Consider the following 15,051-nt stretch of genomic DNA (forward strand, 5'->3'; position numbering starts at 1 on the left):
ACATCTGAAATAAAGCATATCTCCATTCTCTCTCTCTCTCTGTCTCTCTGTCTCTCTGTCTCTCTCTCTCTGCATCTCTCTCATGACAGGCAACATTTGCCACTGCAGTACATTGCATTAATTGTGGTGACACCATCACTTTGGAGAGGCTAATCTCATGCATGCAGCATAATCAAGGATACGTTCTCATAGCTTCTCTGAGAGCAATCTCCATCAGCACAAAAGATGTATCTTGGATTTTAGATAAGTAAAAGAGGAGAGGATCTACAGATTTATACCATCTTGTAAAGTTACATAAGCCACTCTAGGCTCATGACATACTTAAATAAGCAAGGTTATGTAACAGCTCTATAACTGCACTTTACCATTGAGTTGCAAAGCAAATTAAGTAGGTGCACAGGAATTTACAAGTGAAGTAAAACATTGTACCAGATTCCTGCTTTTGTTCTTGGTGTGCATTAAGCAGTGTTTTCACATAAAAAATAAAGGTACAGCTGTAAAGTATTTCCCCCCACTGCTGGTGACTCACAGGAAGTTAAAGGGAAAAGTGAAAAATAAGTCAAAGCTGCACAAACAGAGCATGCACATGCATAGGCACACGCACACACCGCGTTTCTGTTCAGCGTGCCTGTGTGGGAAAGATGCAGACAGATGCGACTGCCTGTGTTGTGTACCCATCTATTAAAAGAGAAAAGGGGTGTGGTTGTGAGAGCTGGAAGAAGTTATTTATCACTATCCCGTGTAACTGTGACCCCTTATAAATTCAGAATAGCGACTGTTATGAGTAAAGCCTTTCATGAAGTCATTAATATTTGACAGAAAACATGGCTTTTTTATCAGACAAACATTTTTACCATTTCTTTTCTCTGCTCTGATGTGAGCCTCATGTCACGCCGCATTACAGGGTTTTGCTTTTATCTCGCTTGATTCTATTACTGCATCAGCCGCACACCTCCAGTGTACCCTATCCTCGACCTCTGAGATTATGAATTAAAATTTTCTACTTGTGTTAAAAGACAAAGTATTTTGTCAACCTCCTCAATCATGAACATGTCCTCTGCCTCTACTATCACAACATTTACAGGGACACCTCAATTATTCCAAACATCTGTTTCATTATCATTAATTCACCATTGCACTGTCTGTCATTTTGTGTATTCCCACTCATACTTGATGAACATGGAAGTAGTATTGAAAACAGATGCAGTCAAGTGAATAACAGCTTTGCAAGGGGAACATTTTATGATGTAGCTAGAAAAAATGTAAACAGGCTGGTCTGTGTGCATTTTGTAGACACATCACTTCCACTTGAATTCATATAGAACCTAGACTCTGTGTGCAGTATCAGAGTGGAAATGATTAGTTGAAGAATCGGTTAGATTTAGATGGACAAAAAAAAAATTAATGGTAAATATGGTACAATGTGCCCACTCATTTGATGACTGATGAATCATTTTAGTCAAGTACAATGACAAGCAGTCTCCAGGGTTAGCTTCTCAAGGGTGTGAAGCTTTACTTCTGTTTATAATCATATTTGATAGTATGTTTGGGATCCAGATTGAGACGAAGAATCTGAACACATCACTTTAGTATCTGAATGTTAAATTATAATAGGCATACGTATAAGTGCTCACATAAAATGGAAGCTTTAAAAAACAACTGTTCTCCTGTGCTCCCCTCACCCAGCAAAACATACAGTAAGTTTGCAACAGGGTCACAGTGTGGATGGAGTCAGAGACGCTGTTTAGGACTCGCATATAGTCTACTCAAGATTCCCTTCAAATCATACCACTCCTTTGTATTTCTACAGTGCACTATGTATCACAATATATAGACAGGCTTTCACTTGTAATGGCGGTGTGTTCCCCCCAGTTTAATTCCAATAGACTACGCATCTATGCTAAAATCATACAACATTTGAAATTTGTCATTTTCCATGAGTCTATGTTGGTTTAAAATTCTTAATTGTGACAGATCTCTGACTGTATGTGAAATTCTCAGCTTTGCAATAAGTAATGAATCCATAAAGCAGTGATGTTTTAGTCATAGTTAGAATATTGAATTATGTAGTCAGAGGTAGCAGTGGTACTGGAGAGATGGTGTTTTTGCAGAGGAATTTACCTCAAAAGAAAACCGTTCTGTGTGCTATAGGTGAAAGCTGCTCTGTGAGGTCTAATCAATGGCAGCATTACAAAGGGTCTCTTCACTGTTACAGTAATTATTTGGTTTCATTCGTGAGTCAGTTCTGTTGCCACCATCAGTGGGGACAATCCTGTTACTATAGCAATCACTACTGGTACAATTCTGTAGCCGTTTGTTTGACGTTGTTACAGCCGTCCTTTTTTCAGATCTGTGACCAAGTAGTCTGACTCACCAGACACAGATTGCAGGTATAAGCCTGCCATTGGCTGTGCAATTCACTTGCTTTTTCCAACCATTTCACTACCTACATGTTATACCTTTTAAAATCCCCTTTAAAACAGGAAACGACAACAACACCAACACCCTCCGGGCTAGCAACATACCACATCAAAACGTTCAACTTTTGCCCGAGGATTTAGATTGTGCACAAAGGCAGTGAATTAGCCATCTAAATGACAGCGTTCTCCTGACTGCTGAAAATGTTCCTCCAAAGCCATTTCCCCGTCACTTTTGGTAACCCTAACCCTATGAAAGTCATATATATATATATATATATATACACACACACACACACACAAACACAAACACACACAAACACATATATCTATATATCATAAACCAGCATCCTTCACAGCATTTCTTATTAGGAAGTAAAACTTCTGAGATTTGAAAAAAAAAAGTTACTAACAGACTTTTTTAATATTGACTATTTTATACTTCAAAACTTCAATTACTCAGCCACACTTAAACATTTGAGCCCCTTACAGCACTTTCTTTTGAACTTCAACTTAATTCAGTAACTACACTTAAAATGAAACTTCAGGTCAGTAAAAAAAAAACTTCCAAATTGAATGATAATTCAAGACTGTCCTCCTGTAAAGCAAGCAGCCTATTATGAGCCATGGTAGTGTTCAATTGTGTTTCATTATAGTGGCCAAAGAATTTCTTGAAAGTAGTATAAGTGGACATGAGATGACAAATTATGGAGTCACAAAGTCTGCACGAGAGGAGGCTGGGGTGGATGGATTTGTCAACATAACTCTCTAACATGAGAGACTGCTGTGCATTTTCTGTCAAGTCAATAGTCAGCGTTTCTATTTACCTTAACCATCCTATTGTAACCATGATGACAAAGATCTTCTGTTTTGCCTCAAACCCTGATCCCTACCTAAACAAACTGTTTTTAAAGGCCCTATGGGTCATACTATGAGGCAGCTGATCACCTGCAAGTTGTTTAGGTTGAAAGACTTGTTGGTTAATTCAGTTTCTTTCAGTATCTCGATTTGGATTGGCAATTCAACTTCAACTTGACCTGTTTCGGTCAAATCAACTATTTCAAATGCAAAAACTTCAGCAAAAAACTTTCTCAAGAATACATAGCCTTTTCTCATTTTTTCAGTTCAGAAAATATATTACAATAATTATTGTTTAGGTTATCTTTACTGTACCTATCCTTGCAATCATCAACACTACATCACTAAATGTCATTAAATGTCTTTAGCCTTTACTGGTATTGTGTTTCGCTGACAGTACAGCCATGCAACTAGACAGATTTTGAGCAAACATATTCAAAAAAGTTGTCAGACATAAAGACAATGAATACACGTTTGAACATTCTAATTGACTCATTACAGGACTATATATTTTCTGATTGCATTATATATGATGCACTATGTGTAAATTCACTGAAGATAAATTGGGACAATTAAATTGCAGAGTTGGATGTTTGCTAGCTGAATTAACTGTAAATTCTGTGTATCAAATTTCCTTTAAAAAAAAAAAAAAAAACAGACCAGATGAAAAGCATGACCACTCTATTTTTATTTCTATATAACCAGCTTGCTGAATAATGAAACATCAGATATTTATTGCAAATTGTTAGATTAATAATAGTTTTCCCTGTTATAAGACCGTCATCCTCCTAGAAGATGAATTGACAAGACCCGGCATAACAACTTCCAATTATTTGACAGAGCTGACGATGTACAAGAAAGAATACTGTTCTTATCGCATCTGAAGTGTTACAATTGGTTTGGATCTGATATTCTCTGTACAAATTTCAGTTCTGGTGCTCTTTTCACAAAGCCAGTGTTTAGTTTATATCCCACTGATAAACAAAATGGGAAAAAAAAGGTTCCCAATGAAGCTGCTTATTTGAATGCTGTTTTAGATTTGTGCTATTGCAGCTATTGAGTTTGTCTGGTGTTTGTAATGATGCATCGGGAAGAGAAAAAGCTCAGACACCAACATCATTAACATATAGTCAAACAATAAAATCATTTGAAACATTACAAATGAAATGTACAAGATCTGTATATTAAGATCAGGGGTGTTTTAAATGTTAAAATGAGAACTTTTTATCATTTTTCCCATCGCACACAGTGAGATTATCGTACAAAAGTTAACCATTTGTTATCTAGCCATCACTTTCATTTAACAGATAATCAGTCTTGCACTGTTATACCTTAATGAGTCATTTCTCTTGTCTGTGAGAAAAAAAGTATTGTCATTACTCAACACAAAATCAAACAGTCTCATGTTCATATCTAGTCGGTGAAAGGCTCACTGTAACCGTTGCTTTCAGTCTATTATTTCCATCCATAATGTGCACAGGTGCAGCTTAATTCAATTGGAAGACGTTGCTGTGGTTATACACAAATAATACATCTCCATGTTACCAGTAAAGCCGTTGTCATGGAGATGATAAGGCTTATATAAGCTCAAATGTATTTTTGTTCAAAACAAGCATTGTCGTCCCTGTGCTCATTTCATTGTGATTTGTGTATACACACACATATAATGGTAAACTGATTCAACTGTCTCTGTGTTTTTCAGACAGGCACAGTAATAAAGCAATACACTTAAAAACTGCAATTGTATAGAATGGCTAGTAAGGCATGAAGGATCTGCTCTCTGGCAAAGACCTTTTATACCATCTGTAAAAGCTGATAACAGGCATTTTGCATTTTCCCTTCAGTATCACTTTCATCTGTATGACTGTCACAAGCAGAGCTACAACTTTGATATTAAAAAACTCAGATGCCTGGTTTCACAAAAAACAATGAGATGATTAGAATCCTTACCTTTCAACCAAGTATGCACCAGTGAAAAAAGCTTTTGCAGTGGTTTGGTTGTCATTCACATCACCTTTAGCCTCCTGTCTGCCTCTAGATCCAGCACCTACCAGCTTTCAGCAGAGGATTAAACAGCTATTGACAGAGAAGTGACGTGATTGACAAGTTAAGGTTTCCTTCCTTGTTAGAAGGGCCTCTGTGTCTGTCTGGCCCATTCCTTCCCAGAACTCACATTTCACATTCCAGCGTGACTTGAACAACTTCTGAATTTCTCTGCTGTGAAACACGAGTGAATTTCTGGAGTCCTGCTATTCGCACTGCATGTCTAAAATGACTCCTGTACATCAAAAAGGGGAGGCGGGGGGGAGATACAGTTCTTGAATAAACTATCAATCAAGTGTTATGTAAAGTTCGTACTTTGCTGCTTGTGTGCCTTGAACAAGGTTCTCTCATAGAGGGTATGTCCAGTGTTCATCGGTGCAGCAACACCTACAGTCTGCAGCAGTCACTCGTCTCAGATGAGGGAATTTTCAGCCTCAGTGAAACATGTGGGAGTATGTAGTTACTGTACATTTATTTTAAGCCTTTGACTATTTCAGCTGAAAGAAGGGTTGCTGCTGGTGGGTATCATCACTTGCACAAAGACTACTTCAAACAAAAAGTTTTGAATAACCCCTGTTTGGTTATGATTTTGTCTGGAGAGCCCCTACGTTTGCAAGCACGGCACTTTTGCTTTACTGGCACACTTGTAACAACATGATAAGCATTGTGTTTCTTAAAAATTGTGACAGCTAAGTGGAAAGGAAACAGAATGCTGGTGGAGGTAGGTCAGAAAATAAAGTGATGCTCCTCCTAATGTTCCTGTCAGATGAAACAAAATATACGGCTGATAAGTTAGCTGTAGATCAGTAGGAATGGACAGAGAATTATACCATAAAGTGTAAAGCTGGAAGGACTTGTCTCTCTGTCTCTCTCAGTCATCTGGACCCACCTGTCCACAGTCAGAGCCTCTTAGAAGATTTGCTGCTGGTTGGGGAATTTGTAGCTGAGCGATGCGTCAGGGGTTGTCATATAAAATGTAAGTGCTTTCCCCTGAGTAATTTAATCACAGACTTTTATGGAGGCATCAGCCAGCACACTGAAAGACAGAGTGAAAGGACTGTAATTGGCATTCTTTCATTCAAAGTAATATATGGAATATGTGGTATAATTACAGCAGCCGTAATGGTCTGTGGACGACTGAAATGCTAACGCATAGTGATTGGTTTAATGTGTGTTCATCAGGGGGAATTTGCACTGTATTGACTTGTGACTTTTCTTTGGTGGTATTTCATTTGGGCGAGTCAGACATTATCTTGCGGCTTTCATAACCTCCCAACTACTCATTGTGACCATCCAGGATGATAGAATGGTGGAAAACTTGGTCTTCTCAATAAATGAAACTTAGCAGAAATGTTGTATTATGTGCCAGATGAGTAATTTGCGTGGGCAATGTCTAAGATCAAGTCTCCCATCATTAAAAAGCTCTTGAAAAGTCTCGAAATCGTCTTATGCAACTTCAATAGAAATTGCTGTCTACTTTGTAGCTTGTTGTCTGCTTTTATTTTCATATTTGGGTGACAGCAAATTGTTTTTGTGCTAAGACTGAGGATTTAATCATTTAAAAGCAAGCTGTACAAGTAATATTATTAACGTTTGATGCTTTCACTGTTGCCCTACATTATGCAGGTGAGCGGTTACACATTGACAGGTTTATTGTTTTTTTGAGGTAATTTGCAGAAATCCCACATATAATGAAACAAACAATATTCCAAAGGTAGAATACCAGTCAAATACAAACCTCTCTGTTGTCTTTGATGTTTTACATAGCCATACACTTACGAATCTACTAGGGCTGAACGATTAATTGCTTTTGCGATAGTATCGCGATATGATAGAACGAGATTTTGTAAATCGCAAGGGCGTGATTTCACTGGTCACGTGATCTGGCAGCGTGACCTCCTTTTGTTTACACCGAGTGAGGCAGAGCAGAGCGGTACGAAGAGGGAGTGAAGTCAACATGATGCTTTAACCTGTTGCACAATGGAGAACAGCCTCAACAGAAGCCGACACCACAGATAATTTGGTGTCAAAGCGTGGCAGCACATCATCTGTGTGGAAATATTTTGGGTTTAAGACAGACGACGCTACACAGAGCCAAGTATTCTGCAGAACTTGCGCGCTCCGGTTGCTACTTCACGTGCAGTGATGTGGAGGCAGAGCCTCACCTGACATTACGAAAGAAAGAAAAAAAATATTGATAAAGTAATTCAAATAGTTTTATTTATCCAGTGATTTATACTATAAAATATTTAATTTTTCATTTAGCCTCCTCAGTTTTGATGATTTTTAAATTCAAAACCGCTGAATTTTCGCAATTTCCCATTCAAATGCTTGGAAGAGAAGCCGGTGAGGCAGCGGCGAATTGAGCCTCACCTTGAATTGCGCAATCCCTCACTGCGCTGTCTGCCATGCGTAGACTGTCACTGCATGGCAGCCAGCGCAGTGAGGGATTGCGCAATCCAAGTGAGGCAGCAGCGAGCTCAGCCTCATTTGGGAAAACATTGCTGCTGGCTGTCATACTCATTTTGCACTTTAGTATATAGCCTGCTGCTGTTGTTTGCAAAGTAATTTTGCTTCCTTAAGGTTTACAAAGGACATTCTTGAAGTTTATTTTATGTTCACTGGTTTTACTTACCTAAACATGTCAAATTGGTTAAAGCGGATATAATTGTTCTTGCACTTTTTGACTGGATCAGTAAGTTTTATATTATTACTTTAATTTATATGTGTATGTTTATTTATTTTTTTATAGACTGTCCTGTTCGGCAAAGACAGTGTTTAAGAAGAGCAGTCAACATATTTACATACATTTTCATCAAAGTTGAAAAGTTAAGTCACGTTTGAGGAAAAAAGCCACAGATTTGTTTTATTTATTGTTGTAATCTGGCTTTGAAATAAATTTAATATAGTTTATTAAGCAACATATGGATTTATTTCTTGTTTTTGTCAAAAAATACACATGGAGAGAGCCTAGAAAAAATAATCGCATATCAAATCGCAATCGCAATATTGAGGAAAGAAATCGCAATTACACTTTTTTCAAAAATCGTTCAGACCTAGAATCTGCAGCCATATTCACATGCAGGTATGTTAGCTACAGTTGTCCTATTTGGTTTCTATGCTGCTCCAATCACATCACCACTTAATTATTGTGTTTTCGAAGCTTATTACACAGCCTATAAGCAGCAGATTTTTATCTGTGTGATCTACCCAAACCACAGTGGCACCACAGTAACTCCCTTTTCCTGACAAATTGTATATCAAACACTAACTGCATTTGCAGTGACACAGAAATGATTCTTTACTGGAAACCAGGCAGTTCCTGGATGGCTTGGGAGTCGACATACTGCATGCTACATGTTTACGGTACCCTGGGCCTTTCTATTTACATCAGCCCTCTCATTTCTCTGCTCCTCAGCTAAACCAATCAGGTGAATGTGCTGTTTCACACGACTTCTGTGCAGCGTGTGTGTAGGTGTGTGTGTGTGTGTGTGTGTGTGTGTGTGTGTGCCACATAGAGATGGTTTATATTTATTTTCCTCCATAAGAACTTTTCTATAGAGGTTTTTTATTTGTGTCATGTAACCTCATTTAGATGAGCTCCAGACCTCTGCTGCTCCAAATATACAAGTAAGAGGAATGCATCTTGCCTCACAATTAGCAGTGTAATGTAACCTGATGATGGCGCCATCCAAACATCCAAAACATTAGGTGTAGTCACACTTTCCATCATCCCGGTCATCATGAAACATTACTGAAATGGGATCCAGGTTGGTAGTGTGTGTGTGTGTGTGTGTGTGTGTGTGCGCGCGCGTGCGTGTGTGTCTCAGGGAAAGATAGAGAAAGTGAGGGAGAGACATAGGGAGAGAGCAAGAGAGAGAGGGAAACAGAAGAGGACAACGTTCCACAATCCTCCGATAAACTCAATGTGACAAGATGGTTACTTTCTCCCTCTGCTGTGACAGTTAATTCTGGACTAGGAAAAATGTCAAAAATGTTTAGCTGCGCTTGAACGGAGTTAATTACAGAGCCCAAGGCAACTCAAACTAGGGCTGCTAATGGTCCTGACTTACAGATAAAGCTCCATTTACCAAGACAGTTTTTTTAGCCACTGATCTAATTTACTTAAAATCAAATATTTTGGCAGCACAATTAGATTGTCACTGTTTAGGTTACAATTCAGATTACATTGTCTGGTTTTGTTTCACCTGCCATTAACCTGATGAGTGTTCCAGTTTGTATCTTTCTTGTTTTTTTTTTAAAAAAAAAAAAACCTCTATCCAAAGAATGTAGTGTATAGTGCGTAGGGGTTTGACATGAGAAACAGAAGAGCAGACATGCAAAAATGTTCTCAGCGCTACTTTGACATTCATGCTCCAAACTGTCACCACCTGACATTTAGACCCTCTGACCACCTATTAAACAGTCACTCTGTCTCCTTTTCTGTGTCTCTGTCTCTCTCTTTCTTTTCTTTGTCTCTTTCCCTCCTTTGAGGTCAGCAAACCACAGTGTTAGTGTTTCCAAGCCGCTCTTACATGTCTTTGTGGTTGCATCACTTCCTCCTTCCTCCTTTGGCGTTGCTGCACTGACACGTGAAAGTCTATGAAACAGCAATCAAGACATCAGTAGCACAGGGGCCAGAGCCAAGTGAACCCAGTCCCAGAGATCGGGACCCAGAGATGGCCCGTGAAATGAGTTGGAGTTGGAAAATCACCAGAGGGATATTCCACGCTCCGCTGCCAATTTCACTATCATAATCAACCTCAGCTTGTAGAATGATATTATAGGGCCAACTATTTTCGCTGACACTCTTACTGTGCATAGATTTTTTTTGTGTGGTGCAGATGATAAGGGAGATGAAAAGGAATATGCGGGGGATAAACTGTAGATTGTGCAAAAAAAAAAAAAAAGAAAAGTGCAGATTCTTTTGTGTTGTAAGAGTTCTAAATCAAATGCATAAATTACTTGTATAAGTTTGATGCCTGGTTAACTAGTGATTTATTTCATTATGTGCTGCTAAACATTAAAAGAATGACTAAACAAATCAACATATACAATAAACATATCTAACCATCTTACTGAAATCTAAAAGGTCAAACTGATTTCAGTTGTTATTGACAAGGTTGCCCCTCAGTATTAAAGGTTGTTTTTGATACTTTGTCCATTCTGTTATACAAATGTTCTGTGAAACTTAATGTTTAAAATGCTTTACCATCTGCAGTATTTCTATGCAACCACAACAACAGACAAATACCAGTGTGTTGTTGAATTAATAAGTGCTTTCAGGTTTACTGACTCATACAAGTCCTTGAACTTACACATCAACACATGAACACATGTAATGTAAAAACATTCCTCACTGAAAAGATACAAGATCTCAAACTGAGACACCATATGTCATAAAGTACCATGAAAGCTCAGGTAGGTCACGTTTACTTTTCTGTAATACTGGGGTTTACTGTAAACCAAAACTGTTTGCAAATAAGTAAATTAGGGCGGTTAAAGTACAGGTTACATTTTCTCACATTTTATATTGCTTTTGAATGTATGAGGATTTCAAAGAATTGCAACAAGCCACACAGCTGAGACACTGGAAAAACCTATAACGTCATCAAATAGTCCCTAATGTTTCAAGCAACAACGGAAGGAATACAGCAGCTAATCCCATGACTCATTGATGTAAATATTTATTTGAATGTGCACTGAAAATGATTTTTAAAATAGCCACAGATGTGTATGCACTGATAACGCTGAACTTTATTTTAGCATACACAAAAAAGAAATGATGGATAAAAAAATGAAGAAATGATGGTTCTAAATGCCCACCGGTATATTCAACCAATTTACACAGTAAATAAAAACACTGTTGTGGTTCTAGTAGCACCATGTGCCAGTTTGATAGAATGGATTTCCTTAGAACTTGCTCAGTATGCAGATTTACAAATATTCAGCAAGTAAATCTGGTGAGGTGAAACTCATTAGCATCAAACTGCCAACAGTTTGTTCTCAAATAACTCAAATAACAAGTGTCTGAACTATTGTCTTCTTGGCCTACACAGGATACACAAATGCCACTGACTTTCTTAAAGCCTAGAAAGCCTAACTGTTTTGACCCAATTAACATAAAATACAATATTTAGAACTGAAGAGTTGCATTTTTCAACTGATCCTTATTCAATATATAGGTCAATTTTTTTTCTGTTATGTTTACAGATAATACTGATGTGAAAAAATGTCAGTTGCACAGTTATAGTTCAAATAAATTTAGTTTTTGTATGCAAATATGGTTCTCTGTATGAATGGAAATGCATGATTATGTCCTATTTCTGGGATATGTAGTCAAAACAGTTGTACTTCAAATGCTATGTTTAATTGAAAGGTTTAAAATTTCAAAGAAATTGCCATAACCTGATAATGCAACAGATACATTCACATACTTGTTTTTTAACTCCTATGTGTAATATTTTATCTTCAAAACAACTCAGAACAATTTAGAATTTGCTGAAAACCCTTTTAAAAGAGTTCTTTACTGAAATTACCATTTACAGATTTCTGTTAAAGGTTCTTTGTCGTTCGATGGCTTTAAAGAATCACATTTTGTTCCAGTTAACAGGTTTTGCTGGTGTATAAAACCCGTCTGTCAGTTTAGCAGGTTCAAGACTTAGGTTTAGAGGTGGGTGGATACCTTTGCCTACATTCTGATCACGGTTATGGCCTTAGATGGTTGCATTACTGATCCAGAAATTCTTTCACTGCTTCAGTATCTGTTGCCAAACTCTTCCTGTAAGTCCAGTATTGTGCACATATTTTGTACTTTTTTCTGGTAAAATGCCAAAGTTATTGAACCAATGAGAACAACAGAACATGCTGCTGTGTAAACTGTGTTATAAGATTTGATCATTAAAATTCATCACTGAAATTGTTGTTTTTTTTCTCCTATAAATGTCAGTCCTTACATTTCTTCCTGAATTTCCTTAAAAGTTTTCATCATTGATTAAAAAAGAGGAGCAACTTGTATGCAAAGAGAAAAATCGAGATCAATGCGTCTCTATTATATGTTACAGCAGGAGACCTTTGAAAATCTGTGTATACCAGGGAAAGAGCTCTTGAATGCCTCATTGTGTATGTGTGTGTTACAGAATGGCCTTTCTTACTGTAAATCTCCAGCACATTGCACAGATCTCTCAGGCAGCCAGAGCCAGTCATCTTCATTCACTTCCCATGCACATCTGCCTTTGGTAAGAATATGGCTGTCAGTCCCGTAAAGACCATCACAATAGAACGCACTCATTAGCATTGTGCTGCACTGTGCTTCACCATCAAGCGCGTACCACCCTTGACTAATTTTCTGTTTGTATCAAGAAACAAAAGCTCTTCCAATCCCCCCATGGGCTCCGGAGTGGCTTTACCGCACATCAAACTATGCTAATTACCTTTCGCATGATTAATTGGACCAATTAGAATTAGTAGAGGAAGGAGATGATTCTTGGCAAGGTGCGAAACATTAATTAGTCATTTAAAAAAAAAAAAACGTTTATTAGTGTTCAAATTTAATCTCACAGAACACAATGGGATTAAGAGGAAAAGACTGTTAATATGTGGCGTGTTCAATCACTCTTGACTGCAGATGGAATAATGAGTGTCACCGCTTACATTGTGCTCTATCACACACACACACACACACACACACACACACACACACACACACATCGACAGCCTCCATCCCACAGCTACTGTACTGTTAGAAAACACCCATCTTCATCCATCATACAAAGTGGCAGTTGTAACACAAACATTCCCGCTCTGATTGATGAGTCAAGACCATACAAACGACTCATACGCAGTAATCCCATATAAGATTTATGGCCTGAGGACGATGCATTACAAATTTGCAGTAACAAAATCAACAACAATAGCAGCAGTGGCAGCAGCGGCAGCTAATGGTGATTTAGCTGTAGCAGCATTTGTAATGGTAACGGTGTGGTGGTGGTAATAACAACATTGCATTACACCAGGTTCACACACTGAATATGTAGCATGGGAAATGACAGCCGCAGGGCAGTTGTTTATGCAGCAGAAAAAACAAGCAGGTACATTATGGGCAGTGAGGAGCGTGTGGGTGTTTTCTCACATTTTGCACATTCATGCAATAAAATAACACAGGGAGTGGCTTAACACTGAGCAAAACCTTGGCCTATAAAAAATAATCTGCACACACACACACACACACACACACACACATATATACCAAACATGCAATCTGTTGTTCCATGCTGATCTCTGCAGCGTAGCGTTGTTGTAGATTATGTGTATTAGAAAATGACTGCAGGTATTTTTTATTTTCGAAGTTAACAAATTCTGCTCTGGTGTAATCTTTCTCTCTCTCTTTCACTCTCTCATTTACTGGTTACAAGCTTGTTGCTTTGTTCCAGGGGAAACACCCGAACAAGTAATAAAAAACTGAGAGTTAGAGGTGAAATATGAAACTTCAGTGTCTTTCCATATCACCAACACAATCTAACAAGGCAGCTGTTTCAGTAATGTGAATGTTGGGTGGCCTGTAAACATGATCGATTTAGCAGCAGATTGTTTCTGTCACATCTCTACATTACATAAGAAACACTTCCTACGAAAAACCACTGACACAAGTCCAGTGATAATCTCATTACGATGAAATGGTTTGCTGGGAAATCTTTAGTCATCATTGTGTTATTTTTATACATACCGTTCATCTGAACATACCTACACGCACCCCATTTCCACCCTGGCATGTAAATGTGCCCCGCCATGCTGCAAAAAGGCACAGCTCGATGAGCATGACAAAGAGTCAAAGCATTGATCCAGTCTCCAAATTCCCCCACATCCAATCCAATTGAGCATTTGCAGGATGCGCTGGCACAATCCTATTTCAAGGAGGACCAACCCCGCAACACACAGATACCAAAGGGCCCACTGCTAATGTCCTGCTGCCAAACACCACAGAACACCCAAAGAAATCCCATGGCCATGCACCAATCAATTAGAGCTGTTTTGACAGCATGAAAGGAACCTGACTCGGTGATCAGCACCTTCACCTTGCAGCCAGAAGAAGATAACCAGTTTGTGTCCCAGTTAAGACACCTGGGATCTTTCTGCGTGGAGTTTGCATGTTCTCCCCATGCAGCGTGGGTTCTGTCTGGGTTCTCCGGCTTCTTCCCACAATCCAAAAACATGTTGAGGTTAATTGGTGATTCTAAACTGTCCATAAGTGTGAATGTGAGTGTGCTTGGTTGTTTGTCTCTCTGTGAAGCCCTGCGATAGACTGGTGACTTGTCCAGGGTGTCCCCTGCCTTCACCTGTAGTCAGCTGGGATAGGCTCCAGGCCCCCCGCGACCCTCATGAGGATTAAGTGATGTATAGGTAATGAATGGATTGATGGATGTTTATATGTTGTATATACTTCATTTTAGGCTTGTTTGGTATTGTACAGCTATAAATATATCTCAAATGTTAGTCAATTTTGAAACTCTTGATTTTGAATATGAAGCTCTTTGTGTAAAACATCACACATTGATAGTGAAATCAACCTAATGCATCGGGCTGCAAGGTGGCTCAGTGGCTAGCACCGTCGCCTCGCAGCAAGAAGGTCCCCGGTTCACATTCCTGTGAGGACACCTAGATCTTTCTGTGTGGAGTTTGCATGTTCTCCCCGTGCAGCGTGGGTTCTCTCCGGGTTCTCCGGCTTCCTTCCACA

The 15,051-nt window shown here is 38.6% G+C and overlaps 1 protein-coding gene across 5 annotated transcripts in view; it reads right to left on the reverse strand.

The window, feature by feature from the left end:
• Positions 1-15,051, reverse strand: part of tox2 (TOX high mobility group box family member 2) — a 117,430-nt gene that overhangs the window by 100,783 nt on the left and 1,596 nt on the right. Inside the window, exon 1 of one of the 5 annotated variants that reach the window (XM_008279824.1) lies at positions 5,226-5,504. The exons of the other annotated variants lie outside the window; for them this stretch is intronic. The gene's annotated coding sequence lies outside the window, so the exon portion shown is untranslated. Of the gene's footprint in view, positions 1-5,225; positions 5,505-15,051 lie in introns of those variants that run through there. 5 annotated transcript variants of the gene reach the window in all.

Source organism: Stegastes partitus, unplaced genomic scaffold (genome assembly GCF_000690725.1).
Source record: "Stegastes partitus isolate 25-593 unplaced genomic scaffold, Stegastes_partitus-1.0.2 Scaffold171, whole genome shotgun sequence".
In the NCBI taxonomy this organism is placed as follows: Eukaryota; Metazoa; Chordata; class Actinopteri; family Pomacentridae; genus Stegastes; species Stegastes partitus.